Consider the following 25,594-nt stretch of genomic DNA (forward strand, 5'->3'; position numbering starts at 1 on the left):
TTTAGAGTGTGAGGCATTGAAAATTTATTACAATCCCCATGATTGTCTTTCATGGCCAGCCCCTGGTGTCCTATCTGGGGGGGTGGTGACCCACTGATTGGGAAACTTTGGTCTTGTGGATAGGCACTGGAGTGGGAGTAAAGAGACATGGGTTCTAATCTCTGCTTTGCTAGTGATCCACTGTGTGATGTTGGGCAAGTCACCTCACCATGTCTCTGTTTGTGCTCCTACCTCTTGTGTTTTCTCCTTTGGGGCAGGGAGTGCGCTTTATTCTTTTATAAAGCGCATAGCGTAATGGAGTCCCAATCTCATTTGGGGTCTTTAGGCACTACGTACACATATCCACATATAATCCATAGATGCTTTAGTTAGCACCTTAATCTCACCTTCCAAGCTTTGATGAGCAGACCCTTTGACTCTCTGAAGGACATCTTGCTCTCCTTCCTGTCAGTTGAGGTCACCCCAAATCTTAAAATTCAGAGCTCTTTTCCTGTGGAGAATCTCTACTTTATGAATTACAGTAATAGGAAGCAAGTGGTTGGAACCTGGACATAGTTCCCAAAGTTTGCTTGCTATTTCATAGTTGACTTGCACATGCTCACTTTGTCTCTTCCTCTCCAATTCTCCCCACCACCCAGAGCGGATGGTTCAATTTTGGGGGCAGATTGCGATGGTGCTTGTGCAGCTCTTCAGGAAGAGGAAGGGACTGCACCAGAAGCCTTCCCTGAACCTTTCTGAGAGGACCTCTCCCAACAGCAGTCCTTTTTCTCTGGGGAGAGCAGGAACTGCTTGCTTCCTACTCTGGCCTGGGGTACAAATTACCTAAAAGGGGGCAGGGAGGAGGCATGTTTTGATAGTGTGCTCCTCCATGTGCACTGATAAGCCCTAAGAAAGTGTGCATGGTTTTAGGCACAACATCCCTGGTGCTTCCTCTAAAGTGGTGGTCCTTGATATCAGACAATCCACCAAAATATAGTATTGGTAACAAAGTTTCAGGGCTTGCAGAGCTTATGTTTGTTGCATTCTGTCTCCGATGCAGAGATAAGGCATCAAAACCTACCATAGTTGGATGGATTACTTTGGGTACATCTCAGCTATCCAAGAATAGCTGGATGGATCAAGTTGTGCATTTCAGTGTCCACTAGACAGTAGAGGACAATGGCCTGTGCAGATGAAATGCGCATGGCAGAAATCAGAAAGTCTCTGCACCTTTTCCAGACTTGATAGTAATCTGGACTAGTTGTCAACATCCAATACAGCTTTCAGATGACAGATTCTATGTTTGGCTGCATAAAGTGGACAGAAAATGTCCATGATAAGGCAGCCAAAGATTCCCCTTATATAGGAGTGTTCCTACATAGGCCAGTGTGTGGCTCAGCAATCCACAGCTATCAGAGCAGGTCAGTCCCAAAGTCAGAGAGTAGAAAGTGCCTGAGTCACTAACCCCTGCCCTGTATGTTGGTTCCTGTGCTGAGGACAGCTCTGGTCCTATATTCCCTAGCACCAGGATGGGCAGACATTGATGCTTTCATTTTTCTTCAGTTCCTAGACTCTTCCTTGGTAGTGTAACACATCTGCTGATGGATTAAGAAGTTAGTCTGTTATATGGGTTTGATTTGGCTACTTGTCTAATAGCCATACTCACTGACCTAACTCCTGCTATGACGTAAAATCTGAAGAAAGTCATGTGTGTTTACGGGAGAACTGAAGAGGAAGATTATTTTGGAGCCTCTCATAAATCAGGTCTAGCATTTCCTGGGTTCAGTCTGCTGATTCTGCCAAACTGAGTCAATTTATGTTTAGTGGTTTTATAATGCAAGACTTTGATCCATTAAGGACTGAGAGAGAAATTATTAACCTCAATCATTCATTTATTATTTATAACATTTTAGACTGGGGAAATCTTGGGATTTTTGTGTGTTGTTTTTTCTTTGTTGATGTTATGGGAGACAGCACTAATTTTCTCTAGGGGAGAATGGCTGGGTCAGGGGATTGGCAGTGGGATACAGAACCTTTCGACTCTAGTTCAGGTTGAATATAGACTGAGGGTTGGATTCACAAAAGGATTTAGGTGCCTAACTGCCACTTTAGGCCCCTAAGTCCCAGAATCAAGCCACACTGGGATTCAGAAAGTCCCACTCAGCGCCCCCCCTCCCCCAACACTATAGGTGCCTAAACTTGCTCAGTACCTAAATTTTTGCAGTAAAAGTTCCCTTGGCGCTTATGTGTCTGCTTCTGAGTGTGCACGCTGCAGCATCATGGCATGCATCCAGATCCCACAGTGAAGCATGAACTGGGAGAAGATAAGCGTTCCTCCACTAAACTCACCTGCAGGGCCCAATATGGTAAGTGTGCTCATACCTTGCCTACTGGATCCTGCCCCGGTAAACAAGATGACACAATAGGGCCCTCGGGAAGGAAGGAGCTCATAGCCCAATGGTTTGGGTACTCACCAGGAATGTGGGAGACCTCCCACAGTTCAAGTTCCCCCTGTGCCTGAGGTGTAGAATGGATTTTAAATGTGCTGTCATCTCTCAGGAGGTGATATAACCACTAAGCTATGGGATATTCTGAAGCAGGGTTCCCTCAGTTTCTCCTGATGAAGATGTTCCACTGGGGATAAATAATGTTAAACAGTCACTGGTGCAGGGGGAATGGATCCTGGAGCCAGGGCCGGCTCTAGGCACCAGCGTTCCAAGCATGTGCTTGGGGCAGCCCTTTTCCAAGGGGCAGCATTCCAGCCCTTTGGGGGCAGCAATTTTCAAGGGACGACATTCCTGCCCTTTTTTTTGTTTTGTTCTTGTTTTGTTTTTGCTTGGGACGGCAAAAAACTTGGAGGCTGCCCTGTCTGGGTCTCCCACCTCCCATGTGAGTGCTCTAACCACCAGGCTATCGAGTCATTCTCATGGTTGCTTGCTTGCTTTCTCTGGCCCAATGATTGTTTCTTTATTCATCCACAGTGAAACTAGGGCACTAATCTGAGAGGTGGCAGATCCCAGTTCAAATCCCTTCCCCCTGTCAGCTGGAGGGGGGGACTTGAACCAGATGTCTCTCACATCTCAGGTGAGTACCCTAACAATTGGGCTAAAAGCTATGAGGGAGGCAGTGGTGTTGCTGTTAAAATGGCATAGGTGCCTATGCTAAGAGAGGGGTTGCAGCTCAGAATCCCAAGTAGACGGAGGTGCTCAGTGTCATCGCGCCTAAGTTTCTTTGTGACTCTAGCCCTGAATATTGGGTGAGCATGTTACATGAGTTGGTGGCTTAGTCCAGCTCTTACTGGATAGGTGTACATAAATCCCTCCTCCCCCGTGTCACTAACCCGAGTTGACTGTCTCAGCAGAGATACATGTGAGAAAATGAGGTATGACAAATGCCCTGTCACCCAAAGAAGATGCCTTTCTAGGTCATGGCTGATGCACATTGGCTCAGCAGTGTGGTGAAGTTTGCCCAGATACTGTTTGTATTGTGTCTGTTCTTGTGCATAAATAGAAGACTTGGCTCTCCATGGCTTTTCGTGAGCACTGAGTTCCCTGGACAAAAGTTAAATATAGAAGAAATAATGAAAGAAATCTTTCCATTGCTGAGTGATGCTTTTGTTATATATAGATACACACATAATTTTTTAGATTATTCTATACTGGAGCTATTTAAAGAAATGCTAAGAAAAACTAGTACAGTATCTCTCTATCACACTGTAGTTATGTAGAGTTGAATTAATAAGTAACTGGGAAACTCAAAATAGACATGAAAAATATACTTTGGATCTGATTTTGCTATACATACAGAAATCAACGTTTCTCTGTCTCAATATTTTTCAGTTATTTTGTCTTAGTAAATATGTCAAATGAACAGAAATTTTTGATAGTGCTTCACAAATCCAAGGGAGATGGCCTTGGTCTTCAATTCACAGTTAGTTTCTGAGAAAATCATTTTATTACCAAGTACAGTAAATAGAAGAAAACAAAACCTGTTGAAATATATTTATTCTAAATTATTTTTAGCAAGTTCATTGTATAATATTTGAAGTCTTGTATTTAGATTTTTGAATTATGATCCTCGTGACAACAGATAATTTTTAGAAGTCATCTTGATCTTCTGTCGAGAGAACAGTTGAGTACATTGAGGGCTGCAGATAGAATCACTTCTGATACATATTTCTTTTTCCATTTCCCAGTTTTACAGTCAGTGTTCACCTGATTTTTTTGGTTTGCTGGCAATTCTGAAAAATTGGAAAAAAAAAAGTTTGATCAAATCTAAATATTGCAAAAAAGAATTAAAATTTAATGAATTGGAAAAAAAATCCATTTGGGGTTGAACAAGCTGGGAGGAAGGGTGCAGGGAAGAGGAGACTTCTTTTATAACTTTTAGCCCAGTGACTACGGGACTCATATTGGATATGGGGGAGACAGGCTTAAGCCCCACCATGCCTGATGCGGAGAAGGGATTTGAGTTTGGGTCTCCCGCACTGCAGAAGAGTGCCTTGGCCACCAGGCGTCTGAGGGAACAGTGGATTTGAACTGGGATCTACCATCTTTCAGAAGCTGCTCTAACCATTAGGCTATGGGATATTCTGAAGTGGGACTCGCTCAGTCTCTCCTGTTGAAGCATTTCCATTGTATATAAGCAATTAGTCATTGTAGCTAGGACTTCCACATCCTATGTGAGTGCTTTAGCCACCAGGCTAGAGAGTCTGTCTCTTCTCTGGGCCAGTGACTACTCATTGTCAGTTATATGGCAGTTCATAGTCAGAACTTGCTCATGTAGGATGAAATTCATCCCTCCCCACACAAAGTCTGAGTAATTTGGCTTTATGAAGAGGATTAAGAAGGATTTCAGGGTAGGATTCACCACACAATTCATGGGTTGAAGTGCTCTTATTGTAGTCAGTAGACAAAATTTATTTACCTGTGTGCAGGGGCTCTGGGCCACTGGATCTTTGAAATCACAGACCTTATTGTATGGCTGCAAGTCTGTCACAGAGGTCACAAAAGTCACGGATTCTGTTACTTTCCGGCACCTCTGTGACTTCTGGGGTCAGCCACACTGCTGCTGCAGGGCAGCCCCAGCAGCTGGTGCAGCCCCGGGACCAGCCGCACCGGCAGCTGCTCGGGAAGTCCCAAGCAGCTTATCCCAGGGGATGCTGGAGCAGCAGTGGTCCCGGGTGCTACCGTGCCCCTCTCCCCACTATCCCCCTGCCCCTGGAGCAGCCGCCCCCCCGAGCAGCTTTGGTGCCCCCTCTCTCCACCCCCCAAGCAGCCGCCCCTCCGAGCAACTGCGGCACCCTGGGCCGCCCTCCCTCCCGAGCTGCCGTGGGACTCTGGGCTGCACCTCCCCCCAGAGCAGCAGCAGGAGCACTGTGGAGCCCCCCAGAGCACCTAAGATTTAGTCAGGGGTATTTATTGTACAAGTTATGGACAGGTCATGGGCTAAATGTAGCCTTACTTATTGCTTTGTCCCTCAGCCATGATTTGGTGAGTGATCTGTTTAAAGACACAAACCTCAGTAAGGCCAGGGCTTGAAATACCCGCAACTGGTAAATGGAAAAAAATGTCCTGGTGAATCAGGAAATATTACTCATCAACTTCATCATCATCTTAGTTGTCATCTTAAAAAAATATTTCTGGTGGGGAAGTGTATTGATTGCTGGGTTTTCTTGGTGCAGGGGAATTATGTAATTTTTTTAAAAATTTTAGAACTGAGGGATTTTGCAGTTTAGAGAGCTGAAGCAATCTCAACTGAATGTGTGTGTTGTTTCCCTCATCCCCAAAATCCAAATAGTAGAAATGCTTTTAGAAGTGAATAACTTAGGTATTCTAGGTTGAAACTGCCAGAGCAAGATGTACACTGGGATAGTGACATGCAGCTTCTTACTATGCTGGGTAAAAAATATCTTTTTTTTATAATATGTAGATTATAGGACAATAACAAGAAATATGATTTGGAGCATTACTAGAGGAGTTGCAGAACAAAGAGTACTTTCAGTCTGAAAGTAAAGCCATTTTCAAGGTAAAATGGCAAGCATCTTTGGTTTTAATTTTTATTGGCCTTCCTTTGATTTAAGGTTTATTTCTACAGAAATGTACAGGTATTACTGATTACTGCTGGCAGATATTTTCAGGGTAGCCAGTATTGATTTTCCTATCAAGTCATGAAGGATTTAAGTTGCTAGAGTTAAGTTTTGATTATATACTCCATAGCCCCAGCCAGGCAACTTGATTGCCTGAATATTTATAGGCCTTGGTCTCTGCATACTCTATGGAGTCTCTCCTGCTATATGTTTGCTGGAATATCCCATGTGTTTGTTTGAATGTGAAAAGATTTATATTCCATTTATATTGTATTAACTTATTAATCAGTTCCTACCCCACAATATCATCGTTAAATTATCATTACAATTATGATATACAGTGAACTATTTTTCAGTGGAAATGGGGACTGTAGAGGGGTTTGGCCGGGGTTCGTCACTCTCCGGGGTGGCGGGGAACCATACTGCCTTGCTGCTTCCTTCCAGTTGCTGATGGGGAATTAGCCTTGCCGTGGCAGTCTCTCTACGCAGCAGCAATAGAGGCAAACACAGACAGTTATTCACACGTGGCCAGTGGTCGGCGGGCAATAGTGAGTCAAGGCCTCAGGCGGGAGCTGAGCAAAGGCAGGTAATCAAGAAGCCCAGGCTCTTGGCTCAGAGGGGCCTGGGAGAGGGGGAGACTGCCACCCACCAGTTGGGTGGCAGGAGCGACGCAGGCTCACCCACTCCACGGCGTCCCAGCCCGGGGCCCTAGTAGCGGCAGAAGACCTGTTGCTGAGTCAGTGGGGATCCTGGCCGCAACACACTGACATAGGCTCTGGCAGTGCTGCAGCCAGACTAGGGTTGGCTTCCCCGGGGCCACTTCTGAACTCCCCCTCTGGAGGAACGTGGGTCTGGACGATGCCCTCCGGGGGGGTCAAGCACCATGGGGTCTTCTGGGTAACTGGTGAGGGGCAGGTTGGGCATCTCCTCCGGGCTCGGGTCAGCATCGGGCGTCGGTAGGTCAGACCAGTCCTTGGGTCCACTGTAGGTTGCTGGGGTCTTCCAACCAGGAGATAGGCCTCTCCGGCGGCTGCCTCTTGAGTGAGCTTAGGGGCCGGGCTGTAGGTTTGGATTAGAAACCCTGAGCTGGAGAAAATTTGTTACATCCTGATGTTTGTTCTTTGATTCAGGGTAGATGAACACTCATTCGGGGGTATGATTTCAACTCGTGTAGACATACCTGAACTAGCTTTAATCTGTCTAGCTTGAGTAATGGAGCAGTGAAGCCTTGGCAGCGCGGGCCATACAAGCCCTCCTTGAAGCTGGATAATTACTCGGTCAGATAGCCCATGCTGACACTGCATCACTAGAAAAGCTAGCTCAGGTATGTCCATACAAGCTGCAGTCACACCTCTTGATTACAATGTAGGCATAGCTTCACATATAAAGTTCTTCATGAAAAAATAGGACATGACCTCTTTGTTGACCTCTGAAGCCCACTCATGACAACCTAAAAGTCACCATTGAAAACTTTATTTTACTGCTGATCATTTTAGCAGAAATATCCAACTTAATGCACAAACCCATTGTATTGGATGTAGTAGAAGCTATAGCTGGCAAGAGTTAAGTCATCTAGTCCATCCTTCTGCCAATACCAAATTTTCCTGAGTGTGTAGCTTTTAAAGAACTAAATGCATTTTAAATTTTTCTTAGTGGTATTTGTTATAATAGATTAGCTGAGGGCTTATGATATGAATGATGGGATGTTATCAATAAATCATATTCTACATGTCAAGTCATATTTCTACCTTTCAGTATCCAGATGGATTGCATATTTTTCTTGTTAAACTTTCTAACCTTCTCAACAAAGATTTAGGAGTTATTCTCAATTAAGATTAACTGTGAGGAAAATTTAAAATCCATCTGCTTGTCAAATGAAGGAAAGATGGAATCAGAAGTGTTTAGTAAACATCATTTATGACTTTTAGCTAAGGAATTTTGTAATGCATAAAGTAAAGGAACTGCCTTCCCAGTAAGAAAGTTGAAGGACGTATCATAAGTCCCAGTTGGTCACCTGCTCATAAGTTTAAAAAAGCCAAGGTTCCTTTGGACATCTCCAGATCATGAGCTGTCAGTTGCTATGTAGGACATCCAGATCACTTCAGCAGGAAAAAGGATTTCTGAGCAGCAACCAGACAGATATATATTTTATTATGAGAACTGATTGAGTTATCCTGAGGGCACTGCATCAGTTTGTATTATAAGATGTCTTCTTTGCATTCAATTAATTTTCAGCACCCCTCTTTTCAGTGATCATGCCTGAACTCTCACTACTCACTAGACACCTATAATCTACCAATAGAAGTACCTTCAAGGCACAGTATCACTTTGCATTAAAAACAATTACTGCAATACTGCAATGATAATTCAGATTTGGTGCTTCCTACTGTACATGTGTTTGATTCCCATCTTATTCACTCTATACATACATACATATACATATATATATATATATATATATATATGTATACACGCAGAGATTATGTAGACATATATGGATGACCTATATCTTGCTCCAGAATTCCATATCCATATAATACACACATTTCCAAATCTATTTTCAAACCATGAGAGCCTCTTTATTCATTTATAAGTTTGAGGAACTGACTTTTGAAACTGTCAGAAAACTGTTACCAAAACCCTGCTATTTAAAGGAGAGAGGGCCTGACTATGACTTTCTGACATTACTGTATATTAGGAGTAACTCCAATGAAGTCAGTCTGACTACATTAACACAAAACCATTGCAAGTGCATGGGCAATAAACACCAGAAAATTACATTAGTCATACAGAAATGGCTATCAAGACTGCTATTTCAGCCTTCTTACTGATATAAAATTATTCTACTTAACTGCTAGGGGGCAAATTTGTCATGTACACATGGGAGAAAGAAGAAGGACAAAATGCAGGGTCAGCTATAGGTAGTCAGGAAGTTCCTTCAAGAGGAAATGTAGCCAAACTCCAAACCTGGAGATAATGGACCTTTCTGTGCCTGCGTCCTGTAGATAGCTAACCGCTTAGTTTGCAAAATAAGCAAGGAGGATGGGGCAAATAGATGAACAATAAGGGGTCATAAGAGGGGCAGATACATGTAGCTTGCTAATTATGTATGGTAATGATAGCAAATTTTGGCCAATCATAGAGTGATAGATTATCATAAACAACTGCATAATGCTTTGGTGTAAGTGTTTTCTTTGTTCTTGCTGACTTATGAGCTCAAACCCAATTGCAATTGAAATAAACGAATTGCCCCTCCCGAGGCTCCTTGCTTGGCTAGCTGTGTCCATCTCTCCTTATTCCTCAGCTGGAACGGACAGAAATTTCTATGACATTATGAATTCAGATGAGTTGTTTAGTTACTAGGAAAGACCAGATAACAGAAGCTCCTAACAAAGGCTGGAGGTCTTTTGCATCAGATTTAAAACCAGTCAAGTCTTAGATTTTTTTTTGCTTGGAGTGAGGATTTCCTAATCTACTCAAAATATGCCCTACCCTCTGCACAAAAAAAAAAAAAAAAATCACAGAAACATAATTAGCAAAAACCATCACATTGGCATTAGTGGGGACAGGATTTCACACAGGGTTTCTCAAGGATTCTTCTCTTGGAAAGAAACCCCCCCTGAAAATGTGTTTTAAGAAAATTGCAACTCCCTCTGTTGGGCAGTGTGCCCAAAAACCTAACTGCTGCTGTGTACCCAGACTAACACTGTAAATTCTCATGCTACCATTATAAACTCAGTTTAAAGAATATCTGCATATTTAGTTCACTGGCCTTTATTAATAAAGTTAAACTCAGATAGCAACTATTGATATATGAGAAATTACATGCAAAACTGTGTTTAAAAGAGTGGTATTTAGGTTGCAAAGCCAATATTTGAGAGTTCAGATATGTCCAATTTATGGTTGCCCACACAACCTTAAATTTGCCCCCTTGTGCATCCATTCTGTGCACTGAATGAGGCAGGGATCTTGTAGAAAAAACAGACTGCCGCCACTACTTGAGCTAGAGAACTAACAGCATTAGTTGGCTGCAGGACAAGACTATGGTGATTTTTATCTCTGCAAAAACCAAATCAAATTTCATAGGTCAAAGAGAAGGCTCTTTTGTAGTCTTGAGAGTCTTCTCACAGCTGAATATCAAAAGCTTCAATATCTCAAAGAAAAGAGTATAAGAATCATTTAGTGTGGGAAGTGTTAGGCTGCCTAAATATAGGGGTTGTTACCAGCTTTCCTTTAATAAAATGAGTTTTAGTGATCCTTGTTAATTTTGCCTGTTCTATAAGGAATGTACTGGCTAAAATAGCTTCCAAATATCTGAATTTAAAAAGGAAATAAGCTATGAGCTTGGAGTACAAATCCCCTAAAGGATGTGAACTGATATTAGCAGATGTAAAACTCAATTAGCCTGTACACCAATCATTTACTACTTAATATGGCAGCAATCTAAGGCAAATTTATGTGTGAAATTTAGAGTGAAATTTGTGTCTTTGAGATGTGGCATTAATAACTTTTTAGTTGCATCTGGGACCTTCATTATTCTGCTAAACTTAACATGAGACTGAATCAAATCAAATCAAATTATAAAGTGTATTGAAATCATCCCACTAAGCATTCCCACTAAGCATAGTAAAGTACCTCTACTCAACCCCCGCCCCCAACAAAAGAATTGCAGCTTCAATCTTTATGTGACAATTAGGGTTACTACACTCAAACTTTAAAAGAGCTTAGTGTTCAGAAAGCACTTGGGGCAGTCTATAATAGGTGTAATTTCAGGGGCAAATGGGAGAGTGGCTTAAATAACTTTTCTACTTCTTTTTATTGCTCATAAAATGGCTTTTAAACGGCATGTCTTTGATTCCGTACTTCATTACATTTCTGCATAGGCTCTCTTGCCTGTGTGCTAGTGGAATTATAGAAGTGCTCTTGCTTACTGTTTGTGCACTTACAATAATCGCTCTCCTGTTGCTTATGGTATTTGGTATTTTCCAAATGGCTCATGAGAATACTTTAAAAGTCCAGGAAAAAGATGTGAGTAGAGCCCTTATCTGTTTAGAATTTGATTGAGATGATTCTTGTGCCCTGTAATTTTTTCTTGGTTAACTATCACTTCTTCTTTAATAGCCTTTCATTTGCTTATGGCAAATGCGATAAGGGCAAGTTTGAATTTTCTCACTCTTATGTTATCAGACTGTACCAAGAAACTAAACTGCAAATCAACACTCTACAGTTTTTCAAGAGTTTTGTTGTGAAAAAGTTATGGGAAAGGCCATATGTGCATGCATATTAAAACAGATGCTTAAAAGGATGAGGTGAAAAAGTGTACAAAGGGTTTAAAGAGGATTCTCATGAAAAGGAAGTAAATTATCATGAACAGCTTTGACAAAAGCTAATGGAAAATCCCAGAAGTCCGTGCTATTGTGACTCATAGCCTAAGTCTGAACACATCATATCCCTTTGTACCATTTCAATTTCCAGATTCAGAAGAAGTCAGTTTTTTTAGTATTCTGTGGAAACCTATTGTAGATCTTGATTTGGACTTTGATATTTGCAGATAGATGCAGCCTAGTTCACTGGATAGTGTGGAAAAATCCAGCCACTGTGTCTGCATATGCAAAGAAAGCATCAGCTTTTTATGAGTTATACAAGTGCATATTTTGTATCCTAAGGCAGAAGCAAACTCAAAATAGATAATAGATATCTATTCCTGAATGATACAAAAAATTGTTGATCACCATTTATAACGATTTGGGGAATCTATGTACAGCTTATGAATTCTGGTTGGTTTTAGTAAATTAGGGTTACCATATTTCCACGATCAAAAAAAGAGGACACTGGGGGGGAGCCCCGCCCCTGCCCTGCCCCCATCCACTCCCTCCCACTTCCCACCCCCTGACTGCCCCCCTCAGAACTCCCAGCCCCCCCGCTTCTTGTCCCCTGACTGCCCCCTACTGAGAACCCCCACCCTAACTGCCCCCCAGGACCCTACCTGTCCCCTGACTGCCCCGTCGATGGGTGGCAGGTTTGTAGAAATTTTGGTGGTGCCCAGAACCCGCCCCCTCCACATGCCTAAGGCTCTGGGAGGGGGGTTGGGTGGGGGAAGGAGGTCTGGAGTGCAGGTCCTGGGCTGGGGATTAGGGTGCAGGAGGGGTGCAGGGTACAGGCTCTGGAATAGAGTTTGGGTGCTGGGTGCAGGCTCCGGGCTGGGGCAGGGGGTGGGTGTGCAGGAGGGGGTGTGGGGTGCAGGCTCTGGAATGGAGTTTGGGGGTGGGAGGCGGTGCAAAGGGAGGGGGTGTAGGCTTTGGGAGGGAGTTTGAGGGCAGGAGAGGGTGTGTGGGGAGGGGGTTGGGAGGGAGTTTGGGGATGGGGGTGCAGGGGTGAGTGCTGTGGGGCTGAGGATGAGGGGTTCATGATGCAGGAGGAGGCTCAGGCCTGGGGCAGAGGATTAGGGTGCATGGGGCTGGGGGATGAGGATGAGGGGTTTGGGGCGTTGGAGAGGCTCAGGGCTAGGGTGGAAGGGCGGTGTAAGAGCAGCCTGCCTTGCCATTAATGGTTGGGGGGCACTAGGACCCTGGGGCAGCAGACAGCAGTTGCTGCTGGGAGCAGGGTAGGAATGTGCTACTCCAGCAGCACAGGCAGGGGAGAGGGGCGCTCTGCTTTCTTTCAGGCAGGGACGGGGGCGGACCTGCGGGGGGGACGACGCGTGGAGTTGGGAGTGGCAGGTGGGGGCCAGGGCCCACTCCAGGCAGGGCTGGGGGAGACTCAGCTCCAAATATAGCTGGAGCAGGGCCCCCAGCCCTGGATATTGCTGGAGCTCGGGCACCACAAAAGAATATAACCCGCCACCCCCCCCCACCCCATATTCATACCCCCACCCCCAGACACGCCATTCCAACCCTCCCCCTGCTCCCTGACTGCCCCCCGGGACTCCCCTTACCATGCCCATGCCGGTCAGATGCTGGCTCCACGTGTAGGCAAAACATGCTGTCGGTGGGGCTGTTTGTGTCGTTACACCGGGCTGCAGGCAGCGGGGGGGGGAGCAGGAGAGGGGCTCTGGCTGCTGGAGGCCAATGGGAGCAGCTCAATCAGGCCCAGGCGCCCAATCAATCACTCCACACTCTGCATGGAAGGGGGCGGGGGGGGGATCCCGGACCTTTTAACCTTGTTACCAATTCCTCCCGGACGACTATTTAAAGACGCAAAAGCTGGACATGTCCGGGGAAATACGGATGGATGGTAACCCTAAGTAAATTATGTTATCATTGAATGCATCAGTGTATGTGGAAGTCACGATCCACTGTCAAGGCTGTGTCTTGTGTCCCCCCCAGACCAGGGACAGTGGGGATCATTAAGCTTTGATGGCTCCTCATAGGAAGCACTTTCAGACAAATAGGTTGGCCGAATCCTCATTGAAACCAGTTCTCTTCAACCTTTCCACAGGGGTTTGGAGTTTGGAAAGTAGAAAATCCGCAAACAGGAAAACAAAGAACCTAACCTGTTTGTGCTAATTCTTAAAAACTAGAGAGCCTGTGAGACTCTGTTGAAACTAAGATTTACTCATGGAGACAAAACTTTGGCAGGAAAGAGGAACACAGGAGCATGTTATCATAGCAGAGGGGTCTTTTTTAACTTTGGGACCAGCCAAGGAAGAAGGAAGCTGAGAGAGAGTCCATGATTCAGAGGAAAAGCCATATGCAGAAAGGGGATATTGGGCTTTTTAGCAGACTCTGACCTATGCCTAAAGAATGCTCGAGAGTGGTGAGGAAACTGAGTCAGGGAAATGCATACAGTTTGTTCTTGTTTTGTCTAGATCTGTGTATTTCTAGTGCTAGCTACTGTAAAGAGTGATTGGTTTTTGGAACCCTTTGCAAAGCCTGTTCTTTGAGTGCTTGCTCGTGTGTCGGTATATTAGGCGCTGCTAGCCCTATGTCCTCTCAGTTCCTTCTTACTGCCTGTGATGGTTAGTCAGAACACCTTTCCCTTGCCTCACAAGGGCTAGCTGTTCTTCTACTTCAGTCTTCGAGCCTTAAGGCCTTGTAGTTTGTTTACAGTAGTTAGTTAATAAGTAGTTAAATAGTGTAGTTAAAGATATGGTCCCAGTGGGGACTTTGCCCCAGGCAGAGCATGCCCGGGTCTCTGGGCTTTAAGCCATGCTCTGACTGCAACAGGACTATGCCTGTTAGTGACCCCCATAGCAGCTGCCTCAAATGTTTGGGGGAATCACACGGGAAGGAGAAGTGTCGCATCTGTAAGAACTTTCGTTCCAGAACTCGAGCGAGATGTCTGAGTGCCCTCCTCATGGAGGCAGCTTTCCGCCTGGTGTCTGAGCCTTCCTGCCCTTGGTCTTGGTGCGCAGCGCACCCCTGGCACCACGGTCTGCCTGGCACCACTCCCAATCACCGGTGCCTAAGAAAAGGTTGAAGAAGTTACTCCCCAGCACCTAGCAAGAAGGGCAAAGGACCCAATTTGGGCCGACAGCCCACACCGGAGCCACATAGGGATGCCTCCCAAAACGGGGACCTCTAGCCCCCCCCGCGGGATCTGCCACTGACTCCAGGGAGCAGTAGGGGACCCAGACTCGTGGCAGTACTGACGCCTTCCGAGGCTCTCCCGGCGCTCAGAGAGCAGAGGCCTCTACCAGCGCTGCCGGCAATGCATGTGTCGCAGGTCACAGCAAAGTCTCCTGGCGTTAGAAAAGGTTCAGAGAAGGGCAACTAAAATGATTAGGGGTTTGGAACGGGTCCCATATGAGGAGAGATTAAAGAGGCTAGGACTTTTCAGCTTGGAAAAGAGGAGACTAAGGTGGGATATGATACAGGTATATAAAATCATGAGTGGTGTGGAGAAAATGAATAAGGAAAAGTTGTTGACTTGTTCCCATAATATAAGAACTAGGGGCCACCAAATTAAATTAATGCATAGCAGGTTTAAAAAAAAAAAGGAAGCTCTTCTTCACACAGTGCACAGTCAACCTGTGGAACACATTGCCTGAGGCTGGTACTATGGGTATGTCTACACTATGGGATTAATCCAAATGTACAGAATTCGACTTTATACAATCTGTTTCCAAAATTCGAATGTATGCGGACACACTAAGCACATTAATTCGGTGGTGTGCGTCCATGTACCGGGGCTGGCGTCAATTTCCGGAGTGTTGCACTGTGGGTAGTTATCCCATAGCTATCCCATAGTTCCCACAGTCTCCCCCCGCCCATTGGAATTCTGGGTTGAGATCCCAGTGCCTGATGGGGCAAAAAACATTGTCGCAGGTGGTTCTGGGTACAGCCTCACCCCTCCCTCCATGAAAGCAAAGGCAGACAACCGTTTCGTGCCTTTTTTCCTGGGTGAACACTGCAGACGCCATACCACGGCAAGCATGGAACCCGCTCAGCTCAAGACAGCAGTCGTGAACATTGTAAACACCTCGCGCATTCTCGTGCAGTTTATGCTGAACCAGGACCAGAAAAACGAGGCGAGGAGTAGGCGGCGAGGGCAGCGCAGTGACAAGAGTGATGAGGACATGGACATGGACCCAGAATTCTCTTAAACTGCGGGCCCCGGTGCTTTGGAGATCATGTTGTTAATGGGGCAGGTTCTATCCATGGAACGCCGATTCTGGGCCCGGGAAACAAGCACAGACTGGTGGGACCGCATAGTGTTGCAGGTGTGGGACGATTTCCAGTGGCTGCGAAACTTTCGCATGCGTAAGGGCACTTTTATGGAACTTTGACTTGCTGTCCCCTGCCCTGAAGCACCAGAATACCAAGATGAGAGCAGCCCTCACAGTTGAGAAGTGAATGGCGATAGTCCTGTGGAAGCTTGCAACACCAGACAGCTACCGGTCAGTCGGGCATCAATTTGGAGTGGGCAAATCTACTGTGGGGGTTGCTGTGATGCAAGTAGCCAAAGCAATCACTGAGCTGCTGCTACGAAAGGTAGTGACTCTGGGAAATGTGCAGGTCATAGTGGATGGCTTTACTGCAATGGGATTCCCTAACTGTGGTGGAGCAATAGATGGAACCCATATCCCTATCTTGGCACCGGAGCACCAGGGTACCCAGTGCATAAACCACAAGGGGTACTTTTCAATGATGCTGCAAGCCCTGATGGATCACAAGGGACGTTTCACCAACATCAACGTGGACTGGCCGGGAAGGGTTCATGATGCTCGTGTCTTCAGGAACACTACTCTGTTTAAACGGCTGCAGCAAGGGGCTTACTTCCCGGACCAGAAAATAACTGGGGATGTTGAAATTCCAATAGTTATTCTTGGGGACCCAGCCTTCCCCTTAATGCCATGGCTCGTGAAGCCATACACAGGCAGCCTGGACAGGAGTAAGGAGCAGTTCAACTACAGGCAGAGCAAGTGCAGAATGGTGGTAGAATGTGCATTTGGACGTTTAAAAGGTCGCTGGTGATCGTTACTGACTCGGTCAGACCTCAGCCAAACCAATATCCCCATTGTTATTGCTGCTTGCTGTGTGCTCCACAATCTCTGTGAAAGTAAAGGGGAGACCTTTATGGCGGGGTGGGAGGCTGAGGCAAATCGCCTGGCTGCTGTTTACCCGGGCGATTAGAAGAGCACACCAGGAAGCGCTGTGCATCAGAGAAGCTTTGAAAACCAGTTTCATGACTAGCCAGGCTACAGTGTGAAATTTCTGTTTGTTTCTCTTTGATGAAAACCCGCCCCCTTTATTGACTCATTCTCTGTAAGGAACCCACCCTCCCCCTTCGATCACAGCTTGCTTTCAAGGGAAATAAAGTTACTATCGTTTAAAAATCATTTATTCGTTATTAATTGATTATAAAAAGAGGGAGAGAACCCGGATGGGGTTTGGGAGGAGGATCAGCGGGAAGGAAAAGGCCACTAAAAAAAGGTTTAAAAAAATGACAGCCTTTTGCTTGGGCTGCCCACTGGGGTGGAATGGGAGGGTGCACGGAGCACGTTCTTACATGTCTGGGTGAGGAGGCTATGGAACATGGGGAGGAGGGGGGGGTTATACAGGTGCTGTAGTGCCTGTCTGTGATCATGCTGCCGTTCCTGAAGCTCCACCAGACGCCGGAGCATGTCTGTTTGCTCACGGAGCAGCCCCAGCATTGCATCCTGCCTCCTCTGATCTTCCTGCCATCATCTCTCATCTCGAGCGTCTCTCCTCTCCGCACGTTGGTCCCGCCTGTCCTCACATTCACTGTCATCTTTCCTATCTTTCCTAAACCATGTCCTTCCACTCATTCAGATGAGCTCTTTCACTGCGGGTGGATTCCATGATTTCCGCGAACATCTCATCTCGCGTCCTCTTTTTCCGACGCCTTATCTGAGATAGCCTTCGGTATGGAGGAAGGAGGCTTGAAAAATTTGCAGCTGCTGGAGGGAGGGAAAAAAGGAGAGAATTTTTTAAAAAGATACATTTTACAGAACAATCCTTATACTCTTTCACGGTGAACAACACTATTCACATTACATAGCACATGTGATTTCTGTGCAAGGTCGCATTTTGCCTCTTAATATTGAGTGCCTGTGGCTTTGCTGCTAGAGATCAAAGACGCAGATCTCTGTCCCCTTAATTAAATTCTGGTATTTCAACCAGGTTACCATGAGCGATATCACTCTCCTGAGGATTGCACAGTGAGATAAAGAACGGATGTTGCTTGAATGCCAGCAAACACCGGGACCATACGCTGCCAGGCTTTGTCATGCAATGATACCAAATTACTTGCTACTAGCATGGCGTGGTCAAGTGTCCTACCACGGAGGACGGAATAAGGCTGCACTGCCCAGAAACCTTGTGGAAAGGCTTTTGGAGTACTTCCAGGAGAGCTTCACGGAGATGTCCCTGGAGGATTTCCGCTCCAACCCCAGACACATTAACAGACTTTTCCAGTAGCTGTACTGGCCGCGAATGCATCCCAAGTCCTCAGGGCAAAGTAATCATTAAAAAACGCTTGCTTTTAAAACACGTTTTATATTTTAAAAGGTAAACTCACCTGAGGTCCCTTCCATGGGGTCATGGTCTTAGATACTGGGTTGGGAGGGTACTTCAGTCAGGCTGAGAAAAAGATCCTGGCTGTTGGGGAGAACGGAGTGCTGTGTGCTCTCCGCAAGCTCGTCGTCCTCCTCCTCCTCCTCTTTCCTGTCCGCAGAATCCTCAGGTGTGGCTGATGAGATTACCCCCAGTTTGGAATCCACGGTCAGAAGTGGGGTAGTGGTGGCGGCCCCCCCTAGAATTGCATGCAGCTTGGTGTAGAAACGGCATGTCCGCGGTTCTGACACGGAGCGACCGTTTACCTCCTTTGTTTTTTGATAGGCTTGTCTGAGCTCCTTGACTTTCACGCGGCACTGATCTGAATCCCTATTGTGGCCTCTCTCCATCATGCCATTGGAGATTTTTTCAAAAGTTTTGGCATTTCGTCTTTTTGAACGAAGTTCTGCTAGCACTGAATCCTCTCCCCATATAGCGATCAGATACAGTACCTCCTGTACGGTCCATGCTGGTGCTCTTTTTTGATTATCAGCCTGCATGGTTACCTGTGCTGATGAGTTCTCTGTGGTCACCTGTGCTCTCCACGCTAGGCAAACAGGAAATAAAATTCAAATGTTCGCTGGGCTTTTCCTGTCTACCTGGCCAGTGCATCCGAGTTCAGATTGCTGTCCAGAGCGGTCACAATGGTGCACTGTGGGATAGCTCCTAGAGGTCAATACCATCGAATTGCGGCCACACTAACCCTAATTCGAAATGGCAATATCGATTTCGGCGCTACTCCGCTCGTCAGGGAGGAGTACAGAAATAGATTTTAAGAGTCCTTTATTTCGAAAGAAATGGCTTCGTTGTGTGGACGGGTGCAGGGTTAATTCGATTTAACGCTGCTAAATTCGAATTAAACTCATAGTGTAGACCAGGCCTATAACAGGGTTTAAAAGAGAACTGGATAAATTCATGGAGGTTAAGTCCGTTAATGGCTATTAGCCAGGATGGGTAAGGAATGGTGTCCCTAGCTCTGTTTGTCAGAGGGTGGAGATGGATGGCAGGAGAGAGATCACTTGAGCATTACCTGTTAGGTTCACTCCCTGTGGGGCACCTGGCATTGGCCACTGTTGGTAGACAGGATACTGGGCTGGATGGACCTTTGGTCTGACCCAGTATGGCCATTCTTATGTTCTTATGAGGGCAGGCCAGCTGTAAACTGCCCCTCCAGAGTACGGGCAAACAACGCCAGGCTTTGGAGACCACTGGCCTGTCCCAGGAAATGCAGACCTTATTCCAGGATCTTCCCTTTGATGGGAATGGTCTCTTCGCAGAGCAGACTGACGCTAGGCTGCATGGACTGAAGGACAGTTGGGACACCTTTTGCTTACTGGGTCTGCATATACTGCAGTCGGCGAGGAAGCAGTTCTGGCCCACCCTTTGGCAGCCTTGACAGGGGCCTGCATGGAGAAGGGATAGAGACATGAGTTGTAGTAGTCACCACCCTTCATTACTCCACTCCCCTGCACAACCCGGCCCGTCAAAGCCTCAGAGGGGCCAGAAGCATTTGTTTTGAAGGTGCGTTCGAGAGCGATGCCCCAGTCAACTCCCCAGATCCACCTTGTTCTTTCTTCAACCGTCTTCGTCCCTACTGTTGAGCTTGGTTGTGGGTCATCTCAGACCGTTGGGTGCTCAAGATTGTATCTTGGGGCTACACCCTGCAAGTCTTGGCTGAACCTCTCCCCCCCACTCTCCTTCCCTGTCCCTCTTCAGGGACCCTTCTCATGAGCAGCTCCTCTTTCAAGAGGTCGAGAACCTCGTGCAGCTGGGGGCAGTGGAGATATGAGGGGAAAAGGGTTCTACTCCCATTATTTTCTAATCCCAAAAGCAATTGGTATGCCGCCCTCCATCTGAACATAAGAATATAAGAACGGCCATACTGGGTCAGACCAAAGGTCCCTCTATCCCAGTATCCCGTCTTCCAATAGTGGCCAATGCCAGGTGCCCGAGAGGGAATGAACAGAACAGGTAATCATCAAGTAATCTGGCAAACAGAGGCTAGGGACACCATCCCTGCCCATCCTGGCTAATAGCCATTGTCTGAAGGATGCTTATTTTCATATCATGAAGCTCAAACAGGACAGGGCGAAGGTTATCCTGATAGCCCCTGTGTGGCCTTGACAGCACTGGTTTGGCACGCTGCTGGAGCTTTCTGTAGCGGCCCTGCTACAGCTACCTCTCTGGTCGGATCTGCTGTCCCAGAACCACAGAAGTCTTCTACACCCAAACCTGGCGGCATTGCACTTGACAGCCTGGCTACTGCATGGCTAAATGAGGAGGAATGGGAATGCTCGGCCTGTGCTCAACAAGTGTTGTGGAGGGCTTTCTGCTACCCAACCAGAACGGCCTACCTGTCTAAATGAGAAGAGGTATCCAGGCTGAGCAGGCTTCACTGCAGGCAATCCTGGGCTATCTTCTGCACCTCAAGCTCCAATGGTTGTCCTTGTCATAGATCAAAGTCCACTTGGCTGCTATTTCGGCCTTCCACTCTCTGCTCCAGGGGAGGTTGATCTTCGCTCATGACATACCAGTTCAGTTTTTGGAAGGTCTGGAGCTTCTCCACCCGCACATCAGGGATCCCGTTCCTCCCTGGGATCTGTACCTCATGCTGTCGTGACTCATGGGTCCTCCCTTCGAGCCTCTCGCTTCCTGCTCTGTACTCCTCCTCTCCTGGAAAGTTTCTTTCCTGCTCTCAATAACGTCCGCATGTAGGTTCTCTGAGATCAGGGCGCTTACTTCAGAGCCTCTCTATCTGGTGTTCTACAAGGAAAGGTCCGGCTGCAGCTACACCCAGCATTCCTGCCCAAGGTAGTTTCACAATTTCATACAGGCCAAGACATATACTTATCCGTCTTCTTCATAAATCTGAAGAAGAGCACAAATTGCATGTCCTGGACATCAGGAGGGTGTTTGCCTTCTACATCAACAGGACTAAGTCATTTCATAAGTCAACACAGTTTTTCGTTGTGGTGGAGGACAGGATGAAAGGTCACCCAGTGTCCATGCAGAGGATTTCATCTTGGATCACGGCTGCATCTGTTACTGCTATGACCTGTTGAAGGTGCCTCCACTGGCGACCGTGACTGCCTGCTCGACTAGGGCACAGGCTTCATTGGCAGCCTTCCTGGCCCCGGTGCCAATTTGGAATATCTGCAGGGCTGCTACCTGGTCGCCTATCTATACGTTTACATCTCATTATGCACTCACCCAGCAAGTCCGAGGCAATGCTGGCTTTGGCAGAGCAGTGTTGCAAGCCGCATGACTGTGAACCCGCCACGAAGTATACTGCTTGGGACTCATCTAGAGTGGAATCAACATGAGCAAGCACTTGAAGAAAAAAAAATAGTTACCTACCTTTCCTAACTGTTGTTCTTCAAGATGTGTTGCTCATGTCCATTCCATTCCCTGTCCTCCTGCCCCTCTGTCGGCAAGGACTTAACTGAAAGGGCGTAGGGCCGACATCATCTAATATACTGATCCATGGGCACAACACTCAAGAGGGCACTATAACCAACCCTACCGATACTGCTAAAGCAAAAATCTCTGATGGCCGCACACATGGGTGCGTGCACATGTAGAATGGAATGGACATGAGCAACTCATCTTGAAGAACAACTGTTACAAAAGGTAGGTAACCATTTTTTCCCCCCACTATCATGTGTCCCTGAAGAGGTGAACTGTAAGCCTAGAGCATCCACAAGGTTGGAGCTCTGATAAAGGGTGTGCTTAAGTTACAGGAATGTTGTGGGTGGGGTGGGGGTTCAACACTGTTCCTGATGGGCGAAGGGAGTTGGGTTGAGAGGTCCCATTTCCATGAAGGATAGCAAATAGAGTCTGTGCGCAAAAAATGTATCAGAGAGGCGAAGGTAGAGAGAGACAATATGGAAGCCTACTCAGACCAAGAGAAGCTTAATAGCACAAGGGTCTAGAATGATGGAATCCAAACACAGCAGTGTGAAGTGCATCCAGTAGAGTGAGCTCTGCCAGGGCTGTGACACCACTTAATTTGGGAAACTTTTTTTTGATAGGATGCCTTAGAAAAATGTACATGTTGAATTATTTTCAGCAGTTTTTCCTTATTGCACTGCAGGGTTTCTTTCCATTGGTGACCCTTGTATACCACATTCAGTAAATCGTTCTTTGCAACAATTTATCAGTAGAATAATCAATAATACAACAATTTTTTCCATGTATGGTTTAATTTATGATGACCCATTTTTCCCCATCATTACCCCTACCAAACACTCTGCATTGCCTTGATCTATCCTTCCAGCCAGTGAGAATGGAAGTGACTTCTACAAAAGCCCATCAGTTTAGATTAGGAATTGTTGAGTTCAATAATTCTGCAGTGCTCCCTCCCTTAGCTCAAAAATATGACAGAAGCTGAAGACCTCAACTTACAATTGCAAAGCTGATTCTAAGTTTTGTGTGGTCATCTGTAAATTAAGACGTCTGGGGCCTCAAACAGACATATACTTACCCTGTAGTAAATCTGGAGTTGGTAGGTGAGGAAATGTTATTACTGGTGAAAGAAGCGTTTAATCAGCTAGAATATTGGTCATGAGAGAATTTTGTCATTTGAGATGGAGGTTGGGCTCTATGGTTTGTCTTTCGGTGTGAAGTATTGCCATGGGCACTTTGGTGGAAGAAAGCGTGGGTGCTTGCTTACAAATAGGCATTTCCCAAAAGCATGTGTCTTCTGCTGTGGCATATTTGGTACCCATTTCATGAATCTTCTCTAACTTTACTTCCTGTATTGATTAAATAAATACAGTTAGACATGAAGAGTATCTTGTGCCCAGCTTCTCCTGTGTTGCCAGGCTACTTGCTAGGAGATGTGCAGGTGGTTGGAATCCTACCCGCCAGGCCTTAGAGAAAGCAGCTATGGATCTGCTGTGTGCAGAAAGCTCCACTCCAATGTCTTGAGTGGCCTTTGTGATTCCTTGCCCTTCCGCTTGCTCTGCAGGGATGAGAATCAAAACATCTGTGAAGTGGCAGTTTCCACACCCTACCCCTCTCTGGCTCCCTATGCACTGCTCTGCAGGGGTTGTGCACCCTCTAGAATCCTTCCCCCATCCTGCACTTGTGCAATGAAACCATGCTGGTTTAGATGCCAAATGAACCTTTATTGCTGAGGAGGTAGGTGCAAAATTTGTTCTTAACTGAAGATTGCCACATGAGGCAAGAAGATTCTCGCACAATTATGAAAAATGATATTAACTGAGATCTATTTTTGTTTTTAGGCATAATGTAGTTTGCATTTTGGAGAGACACATTTGGATAGAGGTAGTCAAATTTTATGGGATTTGAGGAAACTTCACATATTACCCTAGAGAGACAACGGGTGTGAGGTAGTATCTTATTGGGCCAACTCGTGTTGATGAGAGAGACAAGTTTCTGAGCTTGCACAGATCAGATCTGAAGAAGAGCTCTGTATAAGCTCGAAAGCTTGTTTTACTCATCAAAACAAGTTGGTTCAGTAAAATATATTACCTCACCCTCTGTATCTAAAATCCTGGGACCAACACAGCCACAGCAACCCTGGGGGAATCATGGTAATAAGGTATAGATTTTTTTCCCGCTGATATGGAAAGATTGATTGTAACTCACTGGAAATGTTTATTATGCATCTGAATAATTTACTTCATACTACTAAAAATGAAGGAAAGCGTAGTCAGGAAAAAATTACCTATTTTGATGTGCAGATTAAGAGTTAATTGATCACATATTTAAGAAAAAATTACAATGAAAATAATGTATATGTACAGAGTTATTGCGCTTAATGTCTGTGTAGACTTTAAGATATTCACAATGTTTAAGGACCAGGAGAATTTGTACAGATTGGGAAAACTGAGGAGTCTAAATTTGTTAAAATTTTCTTCACAATTCTTTACACATCTGAGTTTAAAAGCATTTTAGGGTGAATAATTGTAGCACTGAAGATTTTGTTGGGAGATAAAGATTATTAAATTTCAAATTCCTACCCTCCCAGACTCATGAAGATGATGATATTCAGACAACCAACCAACAAAGCAAAACTCCTCTCCCTTATCCAATGAATTGTTAATTTAGGCTACTGTTTATCTAAATTTCTTTTATAACATGCAACTTATATTGTGGTTGATTTTTCTAACAATTCTAATTTAAATTGTTAATATTTAAATACTCTTAATTCCTTCCTGTAGCACCATTAAAATCTGTCCTCAGCTTATCTTGTGGGTTTTTTTATTACTGTGTAATTTTTGTAATAGACCACAGTTTATGTTTATAAACAAGTGGGAAGGAAAATAGGCAAATGTTGCAGAGGAGGTTTTTGGATCTTCATTCTGCATGCTCTGGATAAGATCATTAGCGCTACTGATTATCTGTGTAATTCCTGCAACTCATAATGACCCAAGTGAGAGCTGCATGTGATCACCCACTGATAAGTCCCACAGAAACCCTTTAAGAAGAATGTGAATTATTTCATTTTTTAGAAATCGCATGATCAGGGCTGCAGCTGATTATTTGACATAGGATTATGAAAGCTGTGGATGCCATAAGCAAACACTGGGTTTCTCAATACAGTCCTCAAACTGTATTATAATATTCTTTTGTTCTTCAGTCTGTATTGTGCATACCTTGTAATATTGAGCCCTGCGAATTCATCACTGATAGTCTTACTTTATTGTTTAGTAAAGGAAAGTGATTTATTTATATTAAAATATGGCTACGAAGAAATGATGAGAGAACAATGTCATAAGCAGTTTCCTGCTTTTATGATGATTTAAATTTTTCACATTAGTCATCTAGTATTAACTTTATATAACCTTGGCATTTCATGCCGAAAGTATTTACATACTAGTGTGACATGAATTTTTGCCCTTTGACTTATCCCCTTTCTTTGTGAAGTGACTGTGCACATACAATAATAAAGCTCCAGATTGTTCTGCCTATGGAGAAGTCCTTCATTTTTATATACTTGTTGAATTTTAAACCTGTCTAAATAACTGTTGCAGTGAAAACAATTGTATTTGTGCTGCTTTAGATTGAGAAAAGTATTAGATTCTTAGACTTTAAGGCCAGAAGGAACCATCATTATAATCTAGTCCAGTGATAATCAATTATTTTTGTCAAAGTCCAAATTTCTTGGTCAATGTATAGTCAAGGTCCAGACTCCAGAGAAGATAATACAAAAATAATAACTAATGATAAGGAAATAAAAAGATTTTTGCCATCTATTCAAAAGCATCTGACGGTCCGGATTTGGCCCGTAGTCCGCCTATTGATTACCCCATTTAACCTCCTGCACATCACAGGCCACAGAACTTCGCCCAGCCACTACTGTAATAGACCCATAACCTCTGGCTGAGTTACTGAAGTTGTCACATCATGACTTAAAAACTTCAGGTTACAGAAAATTGACCATTTACACTACTTTAAACCTGAAAGTGACCTGTGCCCCATGCTGCAGAGGGAAAACCCCCAAGATCTCTGCCAATCTGACCCAGGGGAAAATTCCTTCCTG

This window comes from Trachemys scripta, chromosome 1 (assembly GCF_013100865.1).
Source record: "Trachemys scripta elegans isolate TJP31775 chromosome 1, CAS_Tse_1.0, whole genome shotgun sequence".
In the NCBI taxonomy this organism is placed as follows: domain Eukaryota; kingdom Metazoa; phylum Chordata; order Testudines; family Emydidae; genus Trachemys; species Trachemys scripta.